Source organism: Myxocyprinus asiaticus, chromosome 44 (assembly GCF_019703515.2).
Source record: "Myxocyprinus asiaticus isolate MX2 ecotype Aquarium Trade chromosome 44, UBuf_Myxa_2, whole genome shotgun sequence".
Taxonomy (NCBI): domain Eukaryota; kingdom Metazoa; phylum Chordata; class Actinopteri; order Cypriniformes; family Catostomidae; genus Myxocyprinus; species Myxocyprinus asiaticus.
The window spans coordinates 28,700,335-28,725,185 of NC_059387.1; the positions used below are offsets into that span (position 1 = coordinate 28,700,335).

Consider the following 24,851-nt stretch of genomic DNA (forward strand, 5'->3'; position numbering starts at 1 on the left):
TGATCTCCATTTCATGTTCAATGGCCGAGACTGAAATAGATCTGTTAGTAGATTTGTTTGCTATCAGTGGATATTCCTTGCATGCTATGGAACAGACGGACAGAGCATAATGTGTGATGGATGGACAGACAGATAGATAGAGGGGAGGGATGGATTGATAGATGGAAGGAATGATAGATCGGTGGAAGGATGGACGAGCGAATGGATGGATGATGGAAGGACGGACGGGCAGATAGTCAGATGGATGATGGATGGATGGATGGACAGATGGACGGATGGACGGACAGACAGACAGATGGAAGGAATGATCTATTGATGGAAAGATGGACGAGCGAATGGATGTGTGATGGAAGGACGGACGGATGGACAGATAGTCAGATGGATGATAGATAGACGGTCGGATGGATGGACGGACAGATGTATAGATACAAAGATAGATAGAATGTTCGAATGATTGATCCATGGAATGATGGATGAGCGAATGGATGGATGATGAAAGGACGGATGGAAAGATAGTGAAATGGATGATAGACGGTCGGATGTACGGATAGATAGATAGATGGATGGATGGATGGGTGGATGGATGGACAGATGAATGGATAGTGGAAACTTCTGATGTTATTCATTCATTCATTTCTGTGTTTATTTTTTGCTCTATATTATCAGAATATCTGCTTTTGTTGTTGCCATTGCAGGCGTTATGCTGCTCCATGGCAACCGCTAATTAAATAGAAATTATAATGCGTGGGCTTGATTTGCTCTACTCGACCCTTAATGCTGCACATGTGCAGTCGAGTTTCCTCTACCTGTTAAAGGTTCTGTACTTCTTAATGTGAAGTGGAGGAGAGTGTCTGAGCATTGCATGGATATTTCTGTAGACACAATATCCTGTATTATAATATGGATAGGCAGTAAGTTTGTTTCAGTCACCATTCACTTTGATTGCATCTTTTTTTTTCGTACATTGAAAGTCAGTGGTGATGCTGTCATTCTGCCTTGCATCTCCTTTTGTGTTCCGTGAATGAAAACAAGTTATACATGTTTGGGACAATATGAGAGTGAGTAAATGATAACAGCATTTTCATTTTTGGGTAAGCTACACCTTTAATTTATGCCTATTTGTTCACAAAAGTGCACAAGTGGGACCAAGCTTAAAGCTTCATGGTTTGTTCTGAATTTAAATGAGCAAGCACACACAGTACAAATGCAATAAAAAAATAAATAAAAAATGTCTAATGACACAAATAAGTTTTGCTGGCTGCATTGCAGTATCACCCGAGGGTTTATTCTTCTTTACCTTAAGCAACTTGTTTGCAATTATAATAGTGTGTCAGATGGCATGTTTATTAACTGACTACGAGGAGGGAAAGCTATGAGCATGACAGTTCATGTCCACCCACCTTTGTCACCTGACCCCACCTGTTCCACACAATCAACACTGGCTAGAAAAGGAAGTGCTTTGGCATGTTAAGTTTCATTACTTCCTGAAGGATAAGAAGAACAATTACAAAGGCAGCCCCCCCCCCTCCTCCTGCCGCCCACCTCTGCTGTGACTTATTAGACATCTCTGTCTAGATGGCAGCTCCTCTCTCCTTAAATGTGAGAGGTCAGTCTGGTTATCGAGCCGATAATTAGATAACCTGAGAAAGAGGGGCCATCACTGCCCACCGTCATTCACTGGCCGCTCTTGTAGTCAGTCTGCAATCACAGATAAGTCAGTGTCTTTTTTCAATTATGGGAGAAACACAGCGTTAGTGTCCAGATGTGGCAAAGTACTTTATCATCTTTTGAGGAGTTTGACTTTCTCCCACGCTAATGCCAAGAATGTGCCAGTTTCCTAGTGTCTATTTGCCATTATCCACCTTTTTCCTGCTTTCTCCATGGGCGGCGCCATTACGGTGAAAGACTTCCTCTCGGATGCTCTAAACTTCTGCTTAGTTGTTGTTATCAGCTAGAATAACGTTACTGGTGATTGCGAGCAGCTAAGGGTCTGGATAATTATGCGCTGTTGTAGGGTGTTACAACAACTACAGGTGGCTTGAAAACTACTGTAAAATGAATGTCACAACAATAAGCCCCCACCAATGCTGAAAAATTTCAATTAGAACCAGATGTAATAATCAGAGGTTGCATTAAACTAATTCTCTGTCACTTGCCTATTTTTAAAACATTGACAGATAATTCCAAATGATGTCCATCATTTTGGAAGATAACAAAGATGAAAAACATTTAAACCAAGCTCCTTGTTGTTTTTTTTTTTTTTTATTAATCATCTTTACGAGGTTCATATCTCATGTCGCCCTGTGAGTGTATGTGAATGAGGTAGAGACAGAGTTGTTGTCGTCAGAGTGCGTGAGAAGGTGGCACTTGTTAATGCAGAAATAATGCCATAAATCGGAAGATTTTTAAATGGAAACTATTATGGCCATACATCCTCTTTTCATGGACATGTCCTCTTTTTCTAACCTTAATAAAGCATCCGGTTGGATTTCTAGGTTCCCTAAATGTCCGGGATTTGGCTGTTTTCATATTGAAGTGCTCAACAAGAAATGCAATGAAATCTAGTGCATCATATTTGTGGATTCTCTATCTCTCTCTGTGTGCTGTATGTCTGTGTCTCTCACACACACACACACACACACACACACACACATACAGGGTGCGTGCAGCAAGCCCTTGAGTCCAGTAACTTTACCATGCAAATGTGTGTGTGATTTTGTTCTCATCTGTTCAGGATTGCTGTCAAAACCTAATGTCCATACTCAGACATTAGTGAGAAAGTGATTTGCGTTAAGTAAACAGATTATTTAGCCGTTTTTGACTGTTATCAGTGATATTATAGTGCTTGGTAATGGTAATAAGTTGCGAAGCGGAAGTCTGCATCAAAATTTATGTGAAAACCAATGGAATTTGGTGTCATTGACATCAAACTCATTGTGACAAGTTTGAATCAACCAGGCTGATTAAGCAACAGATATTTGGCCATTTTTTTTAGATTAAAGCCGCATTAAACACTACATTCACTTTCAATCAGATGCATGGGAGACCGGAAACACAAACTCATGCAAAGAAGTGTTGCTTTCCGTTGCACATGAATGTTTAAGTTTGGTGAACTCTGACCTGCAAATGCATATGATGACAACACTTATGACCAATAGAAGACAAAAATGTCACACACTGACCTCTTTCCTCTATTGAGGAATAAGCTGTTGGCTATTTTTATTGTTGCAGGAAAGTGAGATGTCTTTATTTCAACATTTTGAACATAATATTATTTTGTTGTTAGGGTTATGATTGTTCAATCATGCCTTCGGCTTTTGAAAAACCTATATTGGTCAACCACTTATCCTGTGACAATGTTTGTTTGATGGTTATATCTGCTTTTCCAATTTTCAGAAAGTTACATCATTTAATAAAGCATTATTCAGTGGAAGATCTTTGTTTTCTCGTCTTTTGGAGTTAATGTTTCCTTAGGCACCTTTTACAGTACCTCCATGAATTCTACCATGCTGCTACACAGCTTTCTTATATGTAGTCTGAACTCCATCATTCAAATGATGCCATGCTGATCTGTGGAGAGATGAGATTGTGCTTTGAATTGCAGCACTGTTTGTTCCATTGAAGTCACAATAATAGCAGAGTCTCTAAACTGCTCATAGGGAGTATTAAAAATGCATTGTCATGGTGCAATTTGGGCTTCACAGTTCATGAAACTCATGAATAACTATATTAATATCACCTATATTGTTGCCTGTTCAGGCATAATATTGTATTAACAATACAGGCTTATACATATGGATCTTGCTAATCTTATTAAGAAGACAAAGTGACAGCCCTCCTATTTTACGACTTGTAATGGATATACTGCCACGGGCTCCTCATTAATGCCTGTTTGGATAACTTGCCATGCTTTTTATAAATCTACTAACGATCTTTATGTTGATGTCTTCATATGCGTTAAGGACACTGGTGGAATGAATGAGTTTCTGTCATTATTTTTTACTTTGTTGTGGCAGGGAGGAAGGTGGGGCTGGGTCGTGATGCTGCACAACCGGCCCCTAATCAGGCTAATCAAGCCCTCGAGAGGGATAAAGGTGACCGGAGGTGGCAGTTCGAGAGAGAGAGAGTTACGGGCAGCTGCCCTGCATGTGTTTATGTTTGTGTCTTTTTGTTTTATTAAAAGATTATTTATATTGTCAAGCCGGTTCTCGCCTCCTCCTTTCCATTGAACTTTGTAACACTGGTGCTGAAGCCCGGTTAGGAGGATTGATGCGCCGTAGTAGAGTCCTCCCCACTACCATCCACACCAACGGAGCAGCCGCTGCCATCCACCAGGGGACAGAGGAGCCCGGCCACCTGAGAGTGAAGGAGGGGCTCTGTAAAAGCGCGAGGGGAGGAGGGGCTCCTAGGCGACCGCTTGGAGTGGTCAGGGCCGCTGCTAGGGGTGGAGGACCCCTAGCGGCCGCTAAAACGTGGCGGGGTCAAGAGAGGACCAATGACTGCAAGCGTGGAGGGGCTCCTGGCCGACTGCCTGGAGCAGGAGAACTGCTGCCAGGGTCGGGGGAGACTCCTACCGTCCACCGAAAACGCGGCGGGGCATTCCGTCCGCCAGGGGCTGAAGGACTGCCTCCGATCCGCCCGGGGAAGCACAGCTGCCATCCACTAGAGGGTGGAGGAGTGGCCGAGGACCAGGCTGTGGCATATCGGAGAACCGGTGAGTACGTTTTTTTTTCTCTCTCTCTCCTCTCTCTGTCCCGCTGTAGCTCCGTGTTGGCCTTTCCCTCTCGTTTTTTGTTGTTGTTGTTATTTTTCCTCTCCCCTTGTCACCCTCCCAAGTCCGAAGAGGCAGAAAGGAGGTGGGGGGATGTACGTCATGCCAGGGGCTCCCCGGCCTAAAGGAAAGGAGGGAGGAGTGTAGGAGGGAGGAGGGTGGGGCCGGGTCGTGATGCTGCACACCCGGCCCCTAATCAGGCTAATCAAGCCTTCGAGAGGGATAAAGGCGACCGGAGGCGGCAGTTCGAGAGAGAGAGTGTTATGGGCAGCTGCCCTGCATGTGTTTATGTTTGTGTCTTTTTGTTTTATTAAAAAATTATTTATATTGTCAAGCCGGTTCTCGCCTCCTCTTTTCCACTGAACTTTGTTACATTTGTCTTCTCATTTATTTCCTGTTCAGAGGAGCTGAATGAGTTCTTTGTGTCGCTTTTGTCTTAGTTCATACGAGTGGGTTTGCAGCTCTGGGTTTTAACGGTAGAGTGATGAACCAAATTGCAGCATGGTTTTTATATTCATGTCTGTAATAATCTTTTTTTTCTTTTTCTTCTCAGGCAAATTAAAAGCATGTTAGGCTCTGCATATTTGTGTAGGGCTGGGCAGATAATTGTAGCCACTGAAAAAGAGTTCTTAATGGAAACACCAAGAAATATCACGTAGTCTCTGAATGTGATAGTGGTGTTTTGTCCTTGCCAAAAAAACAAAAACAAAAAAAAAGACCAGCATTGCTGATAACCCACATATATTGTGCATTGGATAGGTTTGGGAACCGGCTCCATAAAAAAAGGAACTGGATGACGTTCAGAATGAGTCAACAGCGTGAAACATACAGCTCAAAAAGTCTTGTTCTTTTTTCTGAATCAAAAGCATTCAGCGCAACCAGTGCAGTCAGATTCCTGAACTAATGACTTTATGAGCCTGTTCTTTTTAGTGACTTAAAAACATACCATGCTACCAGTGAAGTGTGATTCCCGAACAAGTGTCTTTATGAGCCAGTTCGTTTTTAGTGAATCAAATACATACACGCTGTGACCAGTGAAGTTTGATTATCCAATGAATGAGGTCACATTCACACTAATCCGCCTCCATTTTCAGATTCCTAAACTTTTACTTACTAAAGTAAGTGGTTATGGAGAGGGTTTTTGAAAGTCTCCGTTTCGGTGTAGGAAAACAATGTTCTATTGTGAATAAGCGGCGTAAACGTAGCAAAATCAGTACCAAAGAGAATATGTATTCTGGGCGTGGTCTGACTTCTTCGAGCCAGTTCTTTTTATCGAATCAGAAACAAACAGGGTTAATTAGAAACATACAACTTTCTGTGCTGGTCCAGGCTGAACTATCTTGGTTGCCTAGATGGTGGACCAATACAGCTAATGCTGTTCACCAGCAAAACTTTGTTGTAAAGATGTTCAACCTGACTAGCATGACTTTTCTGGAACTATGTCTTTAACTAAGAATCCCGGTTGGGACACCAGCACAGCAGCATCCCATACTGGCAACCAGCATCCAAAATGCAACATACACTGTGACTAGCCATGCTGTTGCTTTAGAAGAGATCGAGGTTACAGTTACAGGCAAACATCGTTATTCATCTTGTAGGTTTGCAGGTGTTAAAAAAATGGGTACACCTCAGACACGGGATCCCGATCTCCCAGCTCCAAATCAAAGGCCAAAGAGCTACCACTCTAAAACAAATCTGATTGGCTGCGACCCGCCAGCATCAGATGCACCACTTCCTACCTGTTTGGGGTACGATGACATCAGCCATTTTGAGAAGCAGAGGTTCATTGGAGGACTAAGGTCTGTAATTACTATGACCTGTGGTTCATACTCAGAATTCTCACCCTGTATCTTTGCTGGTCCACTAAAGGGCATTGTTGATCCGGCCAGCCACAATCAATATGGGGCACATTGTTAAAGGTCAGAATAATTAATGAATGGTCTCCGTAATTGGGAATATTCCTCTCTCAAATGCCGATTTGGGATGAGGTTATCAATTACGCGTTCTTGTATCTCCACAGCTGTGCAGCTTAACCAGCATGTTGATTGGATTCAAGGGCCCTGAATGCCCAATACAGCTGAAATCCCAACAGCATTTGGGAGTAGAAACGAGACCCTGTGGCCTCGTTCACACAGAGTTGGGTTATTAACGAGAGTGATAACTGTATTCTATAACCAAACTGAAACCCTACATTTCTACTTGTTTAAAAATCATTCAATGCCACTCTTGGTTAATTCATGTTTGTTGGATGACTGGCACCTCAATTGGACTTGTTTATTAAATAACATCATGTTAATCGTCATATATCTTTCCAGTGTATTAAAGGTCACCTTTTTTATATTTACTTCATTTACTGTCACTGTGGTACAGGTGTGAAGAAGGGTTTACACTATGATTTTGACCACAATTTTGCCATCTGAAACATATTTCGGGGAACGAGGATTGTAAAAGATTTGTCTTGCCATAGGGAAAATTGGCAGTCTTTGATCACTTAGTGTGGCATGTCCACAGACTGCTGATTATTTGCCTCTGCTATCACTGTCAGAAATTCTTTGCTGTCGTTAAGTGTGACTGCTCCTACGATGGCCAAATGAGATAAAACACCCAGTCAGTGCTGTAAATCAAGATGATTGGGACCAAAGTCTTGGCTGCGATGTGTACTGTACAGTTTAACATAATGTCTCAAGTATGTATGCAAAGGCTTTTAACCCAAATTATGGGTAAAAACAAATGGGTTCATATTGTACAGTCTGACAAGCAACAATCGTAAAGGACAATAAAAATTGTACTGTGCACTAGGGGTGTAACGATCCATCGATCTGGATTGATGCATCAATTAATTAACCATCGATGCGATGTCATCGATTCAGCATGTAAAGATTGAAGTATATTTTTAAAGATGTACCCTTATTTCTAATGCCAGTCACATCCGTACGCATTTCCGTCATGCGATGCAGCAATCTTATGATATTCATCTCGCTTTATAAGCAGTAAATATGCTTCTCATGTGGGACACGGATGTGCGCGGAATGATTGAAGTGATTGCATGCGTCAACAGGGCTGGGAGCTCCGGTGAGAGGATAGCACAGAGCGGCTCACATGTGCGATTAAATCGGGCTTCCCTCAAAATGGTGGCACATGCAACACATTTGAATTCTACATGAGAAACTTCTATTTTAAAGTGCTTTGGCGCAATTCAACCATGTCAAATGGCTAAAAAGCCCTGATATTCCAAATAACGCTGATGAGATAAAGAGAAAACGCCTGCGCTGCTGCACCAATATAAATTACAAGACTTTTCACATCTTCACATCAACACCCTTACTAAATTTATCACAGTAAACTGTAACAGAATTTTTCAATACAACCGTGGGAGATGTAGCCAAGAAAAAACATGGATAGCACATACTCTCCTGTCCTGGGTATGTAAGTATTTTGGATTTAAAGACTTGCTTGACTATTGTACAGATGACAAATGGTCACTGTAGTGTTAACCACATTCCACAAGGCAATGAGCTACCATCAATCGAATGATGATCACTTGTATGTGATTGTATGGCTTTAATTTTTTATATATTTTTTTCAAAGTGAAAGGACGTTCACAGCTGTAACTAAATGCGGTTGTCCTAAACATTGACTTCGTGAACAAAGCCTATTTTTTGCATTGACATTTAGACCAGCACAACTGGAGATAGGAGAACCCACAACATAAGAGACATTTCCAGATAAAGAACGATCCTTAGTGTGGGGAGGTATTTCTGAAGTTTCCTTCCCCTACCTTTTCATCTCTCTTGGGAAGGTCTTCTTTTTGCCCTTCCTTCTTGCTTCATTTTTCCTTTCTTGATTTTTACAGCTCTACCAAGATCCCCCAATTCTGCTTGCCATACGATGTGGTTCAGTTTGAGGTGGATTTGATGAAAGATCTGGGAGTGAAGGTAATGAAAGCCATCACACCACCCTATCATCCCCCTCCTCCATTCTCTTCTCCATGCTCCTTTGCTCTCCCACCTGCCACTTTTGAAGCCAGGGAGGGTGAGAGGTCTCGAAGAGGATCAGCAGTCCAAATGTCAGCTGCATTAATAAAGAACAATTAAAAGTTGCATTAGGGGTGGCTGACAGCGGCATCGAAGCACCTTGGGGCTATGTGCGCTTGTCTGTTTGTTTCCTGAATGCTTCAGCTGTGGGAAAGGGCAATCAATAGTCGTCATCCGGCACACCTGCTCAGGATTCATTTTGCACTGGAAATGCTTTTTTTCTGCAGAAGAGCTAGGGGTGATGGGGAGGAGGGAGATATGACACATTTGCATGTTCTCTCTCTGTTCCTATAAACAGACACAAGGGAAGGGGAGTGAATGGTTGAGCTCTGGAGGAGGACAGAAGCTTTTCCGACAGTCTTTTCCGCTGACACAAGAAAGTTTCAGAGACATCCTTCTGTTGATCTCAGACACCATTTTAGAGGCCTTCAAATGAGATTCTGGTCTTTTATAGAGCTTTTCTGAGGGTTTGGTGCTATTGAAATGCCTTGTTTGAACTCTTTTTTTTAGATCGTCTGTGACAGAGGACTCGGCCAAGATGGAATGACACTCCTTCCCTTGAAGAAAGAAACAAAGCTGTTTTCATTGGAATCGGTTAGTCTATATGTGTGTTCACAACTTTATCTTGTTGTCTGTTGCCTGTTTTTGTCTTGCTGAATGACAGCTCCCTGTCCCTCATTTAATGGCTATGGATGATCCACTCCACAACTTTTCCCCCTCTACCAGTAACCTTGTTCACATCTAATTTTCTGCCCCACTTCTTGAGCAGCTGCTGTTTCTTGCCATGCTAACCCAACAGCACATGCTTAGGCTGCCCACTGCTCCTCAATGGAGGACACCCTGTTTTCTCATCAGATCCCTCTGCCCTGTTCTCCTCTTGCTGAGCTCTTCACTGCAGTCACATGTTGACCCACAGTTCACCCCACCATCTTCTCATATCAGCTAAATCCCAGGATACAAGCCACCTCATACTCATGAGCAAGACCATGGCAATCTATTTTCTTTCTTTCTTTTTTCTTTCTTTCTTTCCTTCCTTTCTTCCATTCTTTCTTTCTTTCTTTCTTTTTTTCTTTCTTCATTATTCCTTCCTTCCTTATTTGCTTGCTTTCCTTACCTTTCATTTTCTTTTTTGTTCCTTCCTTCTTTCCTTCCTTCCTTTCTTTCTTTTTTCTTTTCTTCCTTCCTTTGTTTCTTTCTCTCCTTTCCTTTCTTCATTATTCCGTCCTTCCTTATTTGCTTGCTTACCTTTCATTCCCTTTTTGTTCCCTCATTAGTTTTTTCTTTTTCTTTCTTTCTTTCTTTCTTTCTTTGCTTTCCTTACCTTTCATTTCCATTTTTTGTTCCTTTGTTCCTTCCTTCCTTCCTTTTTTCTTTTCTTCTTTCTCTCCTTTCCTTTCTTCATTATTCCTTCCTTCCTTATTTGCTTGCTTACCTTTCATTTCCTTTTTGTTCCTTCATTAGTTTTTTCCTTTCTTTTCTTTCTTTTTCTTTCTTTCTTTCTTTCTTCCTTCCTTGCTGCTTTGCTTCATTCCTTCCTTCATTCTTTCCTTCTGTTTTCCTGCTCACTCTGTTACTTACTGTTTACAAGTCATTATATAAGATCTGACCTTTTGCCATCAGAATCAAATAATGATTATCATATTGCCTCTGTCAGTGAGGAGCTTGCTTTTTATTTTTATTTTATTATTTACAAGCTGCATTTTTAAACTTTAATCATAATCTCTCACTTTTTTCATTCCTCTTTTTTAATATACAAAGCCAAGGAACGAATGAATGTATTCTTTCGAGATTATATCTTCTGGCTATATATATATACGTTCCACAATCCCTTGTTGCTCATTAAAATGAATCAAAGAGGCTCATCTTTACTTTGCAAAGCATTTCTAATTATGACTCCTGGCCTAAGAAACTTATCGGCCAAACGAAAATAAACGTACTACTCAAATAATGCAACTTTATACAGAAAGAAATTAAACCATGATTATGTTGCACCTACATTGATCTTAGAAATTCAAACATTGCCTTAAGTGGTCCGTGTGACTGTGTTATTGTACCGGCACAATGGGAGAAAGAATTAGGATAATTCATTGTTTCATAATGCTGAGTCTCTTAATACTGGCATCCTAATTATGAGTCTTTTATATGGTGCATTTTTGGATTTCTCTACGAAGGGATGTAAAGGAATTTAAACTCAGAGAGAAAATGAAAGCGCTGAGTGTTTGCAATTAATTTCTGTAATTTCACACAAGTCCTTTATGGTCTTTTTAAATGTCATCCACTCACATGATTGACATGCTAATTTCTCCATGGCAATATGCAAAAATATGCAAAGTGGAAGGCAGGTTGAGGAAGTCAGATAAGAGCATTGTTTCTAGGTTATAAGCTCAGGAGTCATTGTCTCGGGTTCAATAATTTTAAAGAGTGAATTAACTCCTTAACACCATGCAGTGATGTGGTCCGCGATCTTTGTCCCTAATTTTCTGACTGTCCCTTTTGATTTCATTGTCACTTTATGCCAGCAAGAAGGAAGCATTAAAATACATTAAAGAGATAGTTCACACAAAATGAAAATGAAAACCATTTACTTAACCTTGCTTTGTTTCAAACCTGTATGAATTTTTTCCTTCCGTGGAACACAAAAGTAGACATTAGGCAGATTGAAAGAATGTCATTCAAGTTTGGAGCAACATAATTGAATAATTTAAATGTTTTGGGTTGAATTGCACCTTCAAAAAGTGTTTGGCATTCATATTGATAAAATGTACCCCTAATGCCCTAAAAGCAGTGAGGTATTAGTACTAAACAACGAAATGTTAGTCAAAGGCAATATGTTATTAAAAGTGTATCAAATCAATACAGGGAAGGACAGATAAAAAGATGTGCGCTCAGCACTTGTAAGGATGTTATGTTGTTTTTATTTGTTTTTATTTATTTTTTTATTTTTTTAATCTTGGAGTTTTTAAAAGCAGCAAAATCAATATTTGCTAAGAGTTGGCTGCAGTGATTGTTACTCTTTGAACACAAGTCAATACAAGGTTATTTTATTACATGGTACAAATGACCCATCGCTTGTGCATAGTTTTAAAATCCAACCCCAAATGTCAAGAACCTTTTTCTCTTTTTAAACCCATTACTGCACACATTTTGGTGTTGGTCATTTTCTTTTTAAAATAAAGCGAAGTATTTTTTTTTTTAATAGTTTTTAACCTTTGAAATGTCTTGTCACTGGCTAAAAAGCTTATGAACATTTCTATAAAGGGAATTTATCACCTGCATGTTCTTTAAGTAAAATCTTAATATACAATACTTACTGTGACTCCAAGGCAAGCATCACTATATGTAAGGCATATATAACCTGTTGTAGCAGATGTTAGGCAGTATGTTTGTCTCAGTCACCACTTTCATTGCATCTTTTTTTTTTCTCCATGCAGATGTTTCTGCCTAACATCTCTTTTGTTTCCACAGAGAAAAGAAAGTCATACTGGTTTCGAACAACATGTGTACGTGAGTAAATGATGACGGAATTAAATTTTTGGGTGAACTATCCCTTTAACTCTTAAATCTTGGTCTCTCTTCATCGTTATGGAATTCATAAGGGTCAGAGAGATCAGGGACTGCTGAGAAAGCCAAAGTCGAAAGAGATGGAGAGAGAAAGAGCATCCCACCAATGTTGTCCCCCTTCTCAGATGCCCATAGATAAGCTCTGATTAACGAGGGAGTTTCAGCTCACTGGGTAATGTATTATTTTTGTTTTTTCACAGAGAAAACAGTCTCAGCTGCGAGCGCAGCATAAGGAAGCTCAGCGCAGGGATCATTGCAGAAGAAAATGTATTGCAGCAGGAGACAAATGGAAACGCATTACTTACAAAGAGCACTGTCATAAACCCTCACGCTTTTGTTAAAACACACTTTGTCAAGCCAAACCGGAACCTCTGCCATTCGTCCTGAGCTTCCAGTTTTTGGCTGATGATGATCACATATGCGTGACACTATCTCTATGTTGTTTGTCCTGCTTATTGATACAGACTGAGCATTACTTTAAAAAGCATCACGTTGCATAATTGCATTTACTTTTATTCATATAGTTGGTACTTTCATGCCAAGCAACTTCTTGGGTGATTGTTATGGGAAAGAGATTTTTAATTGTAAATGTCAATAAATTAAATTACTACAAAAGTACTTCTTTGGAAAAGCAGCTTTGGTATAAAAGTGTAAATTTACAATGAGTAACATACATTCATTCCAAAAAGGTAATCTGATTATGTAATGCATGTTACTTGTAACTCGTTACCCCAATATTGAATATAAACGTTGTATGTCACAGGTCATTTTAACGTTTTAAGAGTATGTAAGAAGTTTGATTCACCAAGTAACTCCCAAGCACACAAACATAAAGATTAGGGAGCACTTTTTTAAAATCAATCAAACCAATTGTGTATATATACTCTATGTATATGTATGTATACAAATATATATATATATATATATATATATATATATATATATATATATATATATATATATATATATATATAATGCTGTATATGGCATTTATATACAAACCAAAACTGTCAGTGCGTCAAGACTAATGAACTATGTAAGAAACACTGACTTTCAAAATGACTCACAGAGGTCCAACATTTAAGACAGGATGGAAGTGCATGCTTCATATGTCTAAGCTGGTACTTGAGTTCATTAGTAATATATATTACTAACGAACTCAAGTACCTGCTTGAAAGTCAGTGTTTCTTATATAGTTCATTAGTTTTGACGCACTGACAGTTTTGGTTTGTAGAAATGCCAGAATATCATTACAGCTATTTAGCGGGTTTCAACATTATGTGTTTGAGATGCACTAATGAGAATCAGTGATGATATGCACCAAGTGTAATGTGTGATACCACACTTTCAGCACGTGGATATTTTTTTGTGTGGTATATACAGTATATATAAATATAAAATATATAAATGTTTATAAAAAGGATAGTTACAACTCAGAAATATGGTTGGATGAGCCCCAATGGAAGCCGTCGTGAAATAGTTGATATACACACACCTGTGACCTCTATTTTGTAGCACTATGTTACTTATCAACCATTAAAACAACAGCTGAAACCTACAGTTAGGCTATTGAACTATATTAGTTAAGCAATTAGTAAGAGGTTTTCATTGTGATTAAAATGTAATTGTGATGTTAATAATGCATTTATCTTATGCCAAACATATTACATTGGTGTCATTTATTTTTAAGAGCAAGGGAGTTTTAGAAACTCTGCTTCTCATTGTGCATATAGACTGTAACACAGCCTCTTGTATCATACTGTTACTGTGCTGTAGCTGTGTTAGAAGGTACACACCTGAATGCAGCACTTTACCCTCACAAAACCGCTTTCTATATAATCATGTTGAAACACTAAATCCTCGATCTCACATACTGAACATGTGAGTCAGGTTGAAATAGAGACAGTGCAGTTTTAAAACTGCACCGTCAAACAGAATAGCAATGCGAACATGGGCCGCGCAGTGACGGGCTGGTTATTGGTTAGCAATGGAGACCGTTTATTCACAAACCACACGCCAGCTTGTTTGCTGGAGGTTAACTTTAAAAAAGGTGGTAATTACTGTGTTATTGCCAGCTTGTAGAGATGTGTCTGATGAGAGGTGGGCGTCTAATTATTGTATGATTTAATGACTTGTTTAATTAATAATGATTTTAACTTTTTAAATCATGCTGTGTGCTTTCACTTCACTGCCCTTGTCTTTTTGAGTCAGGCAGAGCGGCTGAATTGGAGAATGGTGGGTGGAGAGTTCCTGTCTCAAATCTGGATGATACAACATGTGGTGCTTTTAAATATCACAGCAACTCTATTTTCTCCATTTTGTGTTTTAATGTGAAAAGGATAGTTGAAAAAGGATATACTCATTTATCAAAAGACCCTTTTAAAATTGAGGTGTTGATTCATTTTGCAGTTAGGGCTGGGTGAAATATCATATACCCATATATGCGTTGATTTTGCTGCTAATATAAAATGTAAGCATTTAAAATTTAAACATTGTGAATATTGCAATTATAATAATATGATTTTGATTTGACCATTGTGTGTCATTTTATGTTTTCTAATGAATAGCGATTAAATCATTAATACGTTCAGTTCATTTCAGTGAATGAGTTCAAACTGTCAGTTTTCAGATTCAAAACTCTGAATTAATATACTTTAATAATTTACATATTTTAGTAAAGAACATATGTCAGAAGTTTACATACACTTACTGTAGGTTGAAGTCATTAAAACTAATTTTTTAACCTCTCCACAGATTTCATATTAGCAAACAATAGTTTTGGCAAGTCATTTAGGACATCTACTTTGTGCATGACATGAGTAATTTTTCCAACAATTGTTTACAGACGGATTGTTTCACTTTTAATTGACTATATCACAATTCCAGTGGGTCAGAAGTTTACATACACTAAGTTAACTGTGCCTTTAAGCAGCTTGGAAAATTCCAGAAAATGATGTCAAGCCTTTAGACAATTAGCCAGTTAGCTGTAGTATTGTAGCTGTAATTAGCAAAAGTGTACCTCAAATGGAAAACTGTCTTGATTATCTTTACCTAGATTTTTTAATTTTTTATTTTTATTCATATTTATCCCCTTTTCTCCCAGTTTGGAATGCCCAATTCCCACTACTTAATAGGTCCTCGTGGTGGCGCGGTTACTCACCTCAATCCCGGTGGCGGAAGACAAGTCTCAGTTGCCTCCGCTTCTGAGACCGCCAATCCGTGCATCTTATCACGTGAAAATCCCAGGAGATCAGCAGTTACAGAAATACTCAAACCAGCCCATCTGGCACCAACAATCATTCATGCGATTATCTAATCAGCCAATTGTGTGGCAGCAGTGTAGTGCATAAAATCAGGCAGATACGGGTCAGGAGCTTCAGTTAATGTTCACATCAACCATCAGAATGGGGAAAAAATGTGATCTCTGAGGGCTGGTTTGAGTATTCCTGTAACTGCTGATCTCCTGGGATTTTCACGCACAACAGTCTCTAGAGTTTACTCCAGTGAGTGGCAGTTCTGTGGACGGAAATGCCTTGTTGTTGAGAGAGGTCAATAGAGAATGGCTAGACTGGTTTGAACTGACAAAGTCTACGGTAACTCAGATAACCGCTCTGTACAATTGCAGTGAAAAGAATAGTATCTCAGAATGCAGAATGAGAAAATCAAAAGTAACAGTCAGTATCTGGTGTGGCCACCAGCTGCATTATGTACTGCAGTGCATCTCCTCCTCATGGACTGCACCAGATTTGCTAGTTCTTGCTGTGAGATGTTACCCCACTCTTCCACCAAGGCACTTGCAAGTTCCCGGACATTTCTGGGGGGAATGGCCCTAGCCCTCACCCTCCGATCCAACAGGTCCCAGACGTACTCAATGGGATTGAGATCCGGGCTCTTCACTGGCCATGGCAGAACACTGACATTCCTGTCTTGCAGGAAATCATGCACAGAACGAGCAGTATGACTGGTGGCATTGTCATGCTGGAGGGTCATATCAGGATGAGCCTGCAGGAAGGGTACCACATGAGGGAGGAGGATGTCTTTCCTGTGACACACAGCATTGAGATTGCCTGCAAAGACAACAAGCTCAGTCCGATGATGCTGTGACACACCACCCCAGACCATGTTGGACACTCCACCTCCAAATCGATCCCGCTCCAGAGTACAGGCCTCGGTGTTACGCTCATTTCTTCGACGATAAACGCGAGTCCGACCATCACCCCTGGTGAGACAAAACCGCGACTCGTCAGTGCAGAGCACTTTTTGCCAGTCCTGTCTGGTCCAGTGAAGGTGCCCATAGGCGACGTTGTTGCCGGTGTTGTCTGGTAAGGACCTGCCTTACAACAGGCCTACAAGCCCTCAGTCCAGCCTCTCTCAGCCTATTGCGGACAGTCTGAGCACTGATGGAGGGATTGTGCGTTCCTGGTGTAACTCGGGCAGTTGTTGTTGTTGCCATCCTGTACCTGTCCCGCAGGTGTGATATTCGGATGTACCGATCCTGTGCAGGTGTTGTTACAGTCCTCATGCCTCCATGCAGCATGCCTAAGGAACGTTCACGCAGATAAGCAGGGACCCTGGGCATCTTTCTTTTGGTGTTTTTCAGAGTCAGTAGAAATGTCTCTTTATTGTCCTAAGTTTCTATAACTGTGACCTTAATTGCCTACCGTCTGTAAGCTGTCAGTGTCTTAACGACCATTCAACAGGTGCATGTTCATTAATTGTTTATGGTTCATTGAACAATCATGGAAAACATTGTTTAAACACTTTACAATAAATCTGTAAAGTTATTTGGATTTTTACAAAATTATCTTTGAAATACAGTGTCCTGAAAAAGGGATGTTTCTTTTTTGCTGAGTTTATATGTATAGTGTATATATAGTGTACCTTAAATGAAAAACTGTCTTGATTATTTTTACCTAGATTTAAAAAAAAAAAAAAAAAATTTTTATTATTATTATACATTTTTATCCCCTTTTCTTCCAATTTGGAATGCCCAATTCCCACTACTTAATAGGTCCTCGTGGTGGCGCGGTTACTCACCTCAATCCGGGTGGTGGAAGACAAGTCTCAGTTGCCTCCACTTCTGAGACCGCCAGTCCGTGCATCTTATCACGTGGCTCATTGTGCATGACACTGCAGAGACTCCGCATGTGGAGGCTCATGCTACCCTCCGCGATCCACGCATAACTTGCCACGTGCCCCATTGATAGCGAGAACCACTAATCGCTACCACGAGGAGGTTACCCCATGTGACTCTACCCTCCCTAGCAACCGGGACAATTTGGTTGCTTAAGAAACCTGGCTGGAGTCACTCAGCACACCCTGGAATCAAACTTGCGACTCCAGAGGTGGTAGTCAGCATCAATACTCGCTGTTACCCAGGCCCCTTTACCTAGATTTGATTTTTTTTTTTTTTTTTTTTATTAAACATTTTGAATCTACTTGTTGTTTGGTTGAAATTATGGTTCCTCTGCTTGAAAGAAATAATCCTTTTAAGCCATTTGGAGCAAATACGTATACAAATATTGAGCTATTTATTGAAAATATTTACAAAATATAATCTATAATAATTTTATACTATACTTTTTTTTTTTTTAGCTCTATTGCCCAACTCTAGTTGTAATACATCTAATAGCCAGAGAGTTCCTTGAAATCACATTGACTTCACCAAACGTGTATGGTGAGAGCTGATTGTTTCTGACAGAAAGGCCCCAGTCTTCCATCTCTCAATCACTTAGTGCCTCATTAGGAATGTCTTCTGCTTCCCATCTCAGTCACAATGGATCTCATGGAGTTCTCACGTTACAGTTCTTCTTTTTATCTTATTAAGACAGGAACATGCCTTGGAGTGGAGGCAGTATTTTGTGCATTTAAACAACAAAATACATCTCACTCGCGTATCGCGATTGAGATATTATGTATTGAAGATATGACCTCATTTTGTAGAATAGATGATAATTGGGGTTTTGGAGATATTGGAGGCCTGAAGCCTATGTCTAAACATTGCTCCCACTGAAACCACCAAGATTACATTATGTGTGTGATTATGTGTAATGATGGTAATGATGTTAAACAGTGGCAAGCATGCAGAGGGGCATTGTATTTACAATAGGCATTAGAGGCAGGAAGGAGTCAAAATCATGAGGAAATAGAAAATGGAACGTTTATTTGTGGGATGAAATTTCATTTCCCTTTACAATTTTAAAGGATACAGCTATGCTTTCTGCCCTTTGTATATCAAACCAGAGTGTAATAATAGATGTTAAAGGAATTGGTCACCCAAAAATGAAATACTGTCATTATTTACTCATACTTGTGTCATTCCAAGTCTGTATGACTTACTTTTTTCTGTGGAACACAGGAGCGATTTTATAGAATGTCACTTTTTTTCCATTCAATGAAAGCACACAGTTATCATTTTACTCCATCAGAAAGAATAAAATAGTACAAGTAATATGCTTTCATTTTAAGCAAAACAGATGCTCAGACATTCTTCAAAATGTCTCCTTTTGTGTTCCACAAAAGATTTGATTGCCTTTATTTGAAAAAAGAATATATAAAATATATTTTACTAATCATCGTCTCTGTCAGATGTTTTGCAGGTCTACCTCAGGCTAACAGGCACAAAATCTTTGGCCTCTCTGCAGAACAAAGTTTTTACATATCGAAGTACTTTTTTCCCCTTGTTGCGAAAGCCAGTAAACCAGGTAAACACCATGAAATCTTGACTGTAACAAAATTATACCTGATGACTGAGAATGTTTGCTGAAGTGCAATATATAAGGGCAGTTTGAGTCCACAGCAAAGTTCTTTGAAGTAGTTTAAAGATTTCTTACTAAAAAAAAAAAGGGTTTTTGAAGGTACTATGGTAATGCCATGTTTTTGTAACTTGTACCATGGTATTCTTTGGAGTGTAAATAAATATGGTGTTTTTTTTTTTGTTTGTTTTTTTAAGTATGTTGGTATATCAAAGTAGCATGGCATTACCATTACTGGTAGTGCTACAGCACTTTTTTATAACTATGAACTGTAATCTGCAGTCTTTATTCAGAATATTGGCCTAAAATTTTTCCTGGAGCTAATTCTTTTTGGTCTGGCTTCAACCACGTTATACTTATCCATTGGCATACTTTAAAGAAGGGGTGGGGACAGTGTTTTTGACAGAACTGGTTTATGGCAGGGTTTGTAATGTCAGATGTAATTGCTATTTCTGGAGGTATTTCTGAATGATTACAAAGAACAAAAAGGAAGATGAGATGTTTTTGTTCCTGTTGCCTAGATTAATGGAGGCTCACAATATTGGAATCAGAATTGAATGAAAATGGAAATTTTTGTGAAAGAACCTCACAGAATGAATCAAACTGAGTCCAAAGTGCAATTCTCTTTCTGTAGCTCACTGCATTAAAACAGTTTGCCAATGGTTGTTGGACTCTTTACAAGCACTTGAGGTAACAAAATGCTGCAGACCTTGAGATGAACTCTTAATTGTCTTAAAGGTATAGTTCATTCAAAAATGAAAATACTGGCATCATTTAATCACACCCATGCAGTGGCGATTTCTCAGGGCCAGCAAAGCCTTCTCTGCTGGCGTAACGTGCCTAATAAGTAAATATCATTCACCTTTTTGCCTATGTATTTTCAATTGCTTTCCACTCCTAATTCATCTACAAATGAATAGCAAAAAAACGAAAAGTTTATACAATCAGAAATAATCCCTCGATGCTTACAAGCAAAACGTGTCGACTGTTAGCTGAAGCACCGCGTGAGTCTGAGCTCCACGCCATCAGGCCTTCAGAATTTCTACAGAATCCCTCAACAGTGCAAATGAATGGGCATCTAAAGTCAGATTGTCAGATTCATCAGCCAATCAGATTGATTTATTTGTTCTTGGTGGGTGTGGTCTTTAGGATATGTTCCAGTCCAGGACTTCTAGCTGGCCTTGAATGACGCAATCACACTTTAAGTGATGTATGTAATTTGAAAGAAAAAAAGCACGAGATCTTGCTGACGAGATGGCTGTCATCACTGCCACAACACCATTGAGAAATGGATTTAAAAACCTGAGATGTTCTGCATGATCATGCGATTGATTAATTAAACCGGAAAGGAGGACTGATTTTTACTTCAAGCAAATTGGTAAGTGCTTTTTGCATTGTTATAGCAACATCAGGAGTTTTCTAAGTGTAAAATATGCTGCTGGAGCATTCAGTGTCGATTCAAGTTTTGAAAAGTAACCGTGTACCCTTACGAAACAATATGTATTGCAAGCAACTTTTAAATCACAAATATTAGATAGCTTTTTCTTCGTATTAGACCTCCTTGGTTCTGGCTTTCGTGCATGGACGTGTTTTTAAAATGGCCATTGGTATTATTAGTTGACTGCCACATAATGTATGATACAGTATCTTATTCAATGTGAAACTGTGTTTTCTTAATGGCATGAATCGCACTGAAGGCCTAGACGTAAAATGCACAGGCCGCCACTGCACCCATGTAAATCCAAAACTGTATGATTTTTTTTTTTTTTTTCTTCTGTTAAACACACAAGTAGATGTTCTTCATACAAAGCTATGATATACAGCTCACCAGATAAATAATAAAAAAAAATATGATACTGTTACTGTGCTTTTTTAGTAAAATTCACCATTCACTTTCATTACATGTAAAGAGATGCTTGGATATTTTTTTATTTTGCATTTCACAGAAGAAAATCATACTGGACTGGAATGACATTGGGGGCAAGTTAATGGTTTTCATTTTGGGGTAAACTATTCCTTTAAAGAGCCTGTAAAACACTTTTTCCCTCCAAGGCTCAAAATTACAAGTGAAGGTTTTCTGTCATGTAAGGGAGAGAGTAGTGAAACAAAGTGGATTTGAAACCCCAGAACAGCTGAACTGATCAGATGTTGATAGATTCAGAATTACAGTACGTATTATCAAATTCTGAAATAAAAGTGTTCAATATACTGTACAGTCACTCTTAATATGTCTAAAAATAAAATCTGCACACTGATAGGTGTGGAGGATGAAATCACTGATACAAGGGAAATGTCCGGGAAATATGAAATACAGTACAAATACAAAAGTACGAGATGAAACAGGGTCGAAAGCAGAATAATTTAATAGTGATATGATCTGTCAATGAACCCTTAAAGGGATAGTTCACCCAAAAGTGGAAAAAAAATAAAAATAATAATTTATCATTCATTCATCCTCATATCGTTCCAAGCCTGTATGACTTTAATTTCTTCCATTCTTAACATCTACTTTTGTGCTCTATGAAAGAAAGTAAGTCATACAGGTTTGGAACAACATGAGGGTAAGTAAATGATGTTAGAATTTTGTTTTTGGTGTGAACTACCCCTTTAAATGAGAATAGTTTTGAGGAATTATGTTTTTTTTTTCTCACTCTTGTCTTGTTCTTCTCTTCTTTGGGTTTCAGGGATGTGTAGTTGTCATTCAGAGCTGCCAAAAACTTTGTGGCAATGTGATTGTCCTGGGCACTGGGGATACGGCCTTCAACTGCGGCACTTCTGCCCTGCGCTGGGGTGCCCGCCATGTGTTTATGGTCTTCAGAAAGGGCTTTACCAACATACAGTACAAGCAGTTCCTGAGGAGGTGAGAACTTAGATGTAGATGAAGAGAAAGAAAAAAGAGAAAGCAAGGAAGATGGCACCAGAACGAAAAACAAGAAAGAGATAGAAATCCGTGTTCACTCTTAAAATAAGGGTTCTTCAGTGGTTCTTTGCAGCACTTTAGATTTAGCAATGGAACCTCTTGATTAAGGACAATTTTTTGCTTTGTACGGATTTGGAATCTCACCACATTTCACACCAAAACTGAAAAAAATATTACTATGCAATATATATTAAAAACAAAAACATTGTTATATTATATTATATTATATTATATTATATTATTGTAATGAGAATAAAACATTTTTGTTCCATTTTTAAATGGAAATAAAGACACAATGCAAAAAAAAAAAAAAAAAAAATAATAAGTATTGATTTCTTTAAGGCAATATAATTTATTTATTTTTATTTTGGATAAATAAATGACCTGCTTATGTTCTTGACAGGTGTCGTGAGATTTATCCATTAAAAAGTTATTTATGTTGCATTATAGGTTCTTGTGATCAGTGTATTGGTTATGTGTTATTTAAAGCACTAGTACAATTTTCTAAAACACTACACAATAAAAAAGTTATTTATGAAACCCAAAAAGGTCCGCCTATGCCCATAAGCCCACTCTTCCGCACTAGAATGGTGTTTTTCTCCATCGAATTTCAATAACACTCTCCACAAGCGCACACTTTGGAAAATGAAGATGCAAAGAAGCTTAAAACTGTGGTTTTAAGCTTTAGTCCACATCCAAACTAATCCATTTTGGTCTGAAAATGCAGTTTTCCGTTTCCTATTGTCATCATTTTCCAAAGTATGTTTTTGAAAGGCTCTGTTTTAGTGTGGATTAGAGGTTAAATATGTACAGTTGAAGCCAGAAGTTTACATACACTTACTGTAGGTTGAAGTCATTAAAACTCATTTTTTAACCACTCCACAGATTTCATATTAGCAAACAATAGTTTTGGCAAGTCGTTTAGGACATCTACTTTGTGCATGACACAAGTGATTTTTCCAACAATTGTTTACAGACAGATTGTTTCACTTTTAAATGACTATATCACAATTCCAGTTGGTCAGAAGTTAACATACACTAAGTTAAATGTGCCTTTTATCAGCTTGTAAAATTACAGAAAATAATGTCAGGCCTTTAGGCAATTAGCCAATTAGATTCTGATAAGCTAATTGGAGTCAATTGGAGGTGTACCTGTGGATGTATTTTAAGGCCTACCTTCAAACGCAGTGCCTCTTTACTTGACATCATGGGAAAATCAAAAGAAATCAGCCAATACCTCTCAGACCGCTCAGGAAGGAGACGCATTCTGTCTCCTAAAGATGAACGTAGTTTGGTGCGAAAAGTGCAAATCAATCCCAGAACAACAGCAAAGGACCTTGTGAGGATGCTGGAAGAAACAGGTTGACAAGTATCTATATCCACAGTATCGACATAACCTGAAAGGCTGCTCAGTAAGAAAGAAGCCACTGCTCCAAAACCACCATAAAAAAGCCAGACTTCAGTTTGCAAGTGCACATGAGGACAAAGTTCGTACTTTTTGGAGAAATATCCTCTGGTCTGAAGAAACACAAATGTATCTGTTTGGCCATAATGACCATTGTTATGTTTGGAGGAAAAAGGGTGAGGCTTGCATGCCGAAGAACACCATCCCAGCCGTGAAGCATGGGGGTGGCAGCATCATGTTGTGGGGGTGCTTTGCTGCAGGAGGGACTGGTGCATTTCACAAAATAGATGGCATCATGAGGAAGGAAAATTAAAATCTCAAGACATCAGCCAGGAAGTTAAAGCTTGGTTGCAAATGGGTCTTCCAAATGGACAATGACCCCAAGCATACCTCCAAAGTTGTGACAAAATGGCTTAATGACAACAAAGTCAAGGTATTGGAGAGGCCATCACAAAGCCCTGACCTCAATCTGATAGAAAATTTGTGGGTAGAACTGAAAAAGCGTGTGCGAGCAAGGAGGCCTACAAACCTGACTCAGTTACATCAGTTCTTTCTGAAGGAATGGGCCAAAATTCCAGCAACTTATTGTGAGAAGCTTGTGGAAGGCTACCCAAAATGCTTGACCCAAGTTAAACAATTTAAAGGCAATGCTACCAAATACTAACAAAGTGTATGTAAACTTCTGACCCACTGGGAATGTGATGAAAGAAATAAAAGCTGAAATAAACAATTTTCTCTACTATTATTCTGACATTTCACATTCTTAAAAAAAAGTAGTGATCCTAACTGACCTAAGACAAAGAATGTTTTCTACGATTAAATGTCAGGAATTGTGAAAAACTGAGTTTAAATATATTTGGCAAAGGTGTATGTAAACTTCTGACTTCAACTGTAATAGTGTGGATGTGGCCTAAGCTATAAAACTCCTTTTAGTTTTCATTGTAACCTTTTATTTTATTTTTTAATATATTTTTCCCCCTAGAGATAGAGAAAAAAAAAAAGACTACATGTTAGAGAAGACCAGGAAAGCAGAGAAACTCTTGGAGAGATAGGAAGTGAAAGTCAACATCAGGCAACAGAGTGAAGCTTATTAATATTTGGTGTGAGGGAAGTGTGAAGCAGAGCTTTATGAAGAGGAGTGTGAGAGTGTCCTCTCTCTCTCTCGAACACTACTGACATCGTAAGCCTCTCCACTCTCATTTATTGCAGACTTGCCTTTGCTTTCAGGGGGAGATTACTGTCAATTGTCCCACTCACACACAGGGGCTCTCTGGTGAGCTGTAGACCCGCTTCCACTCCAGTAGTGATGCCAGCCGGCTAACCATGTCATGATCAGGTCCATTTAGACAAAGCTGTGAAAAATGTGCATCAGATGTACTGAGGGATTTTTTTTTTTTTTTCCATG

The 24,851-nt window shown here is 39.0% G+C and overlaps 1 pseudogene; it reads left to right on the forward strand.

The window, feature by feature from the left end:
• LOC127434528 (dihydropyrimidine dehydrogenase [NADP(+)]-like) overlaps positions 1-24,851 on the forward strand; it is a 245,984-nt pseudogene that overhangs the window by 51,744 nt on the left and 169,389 nt on the right.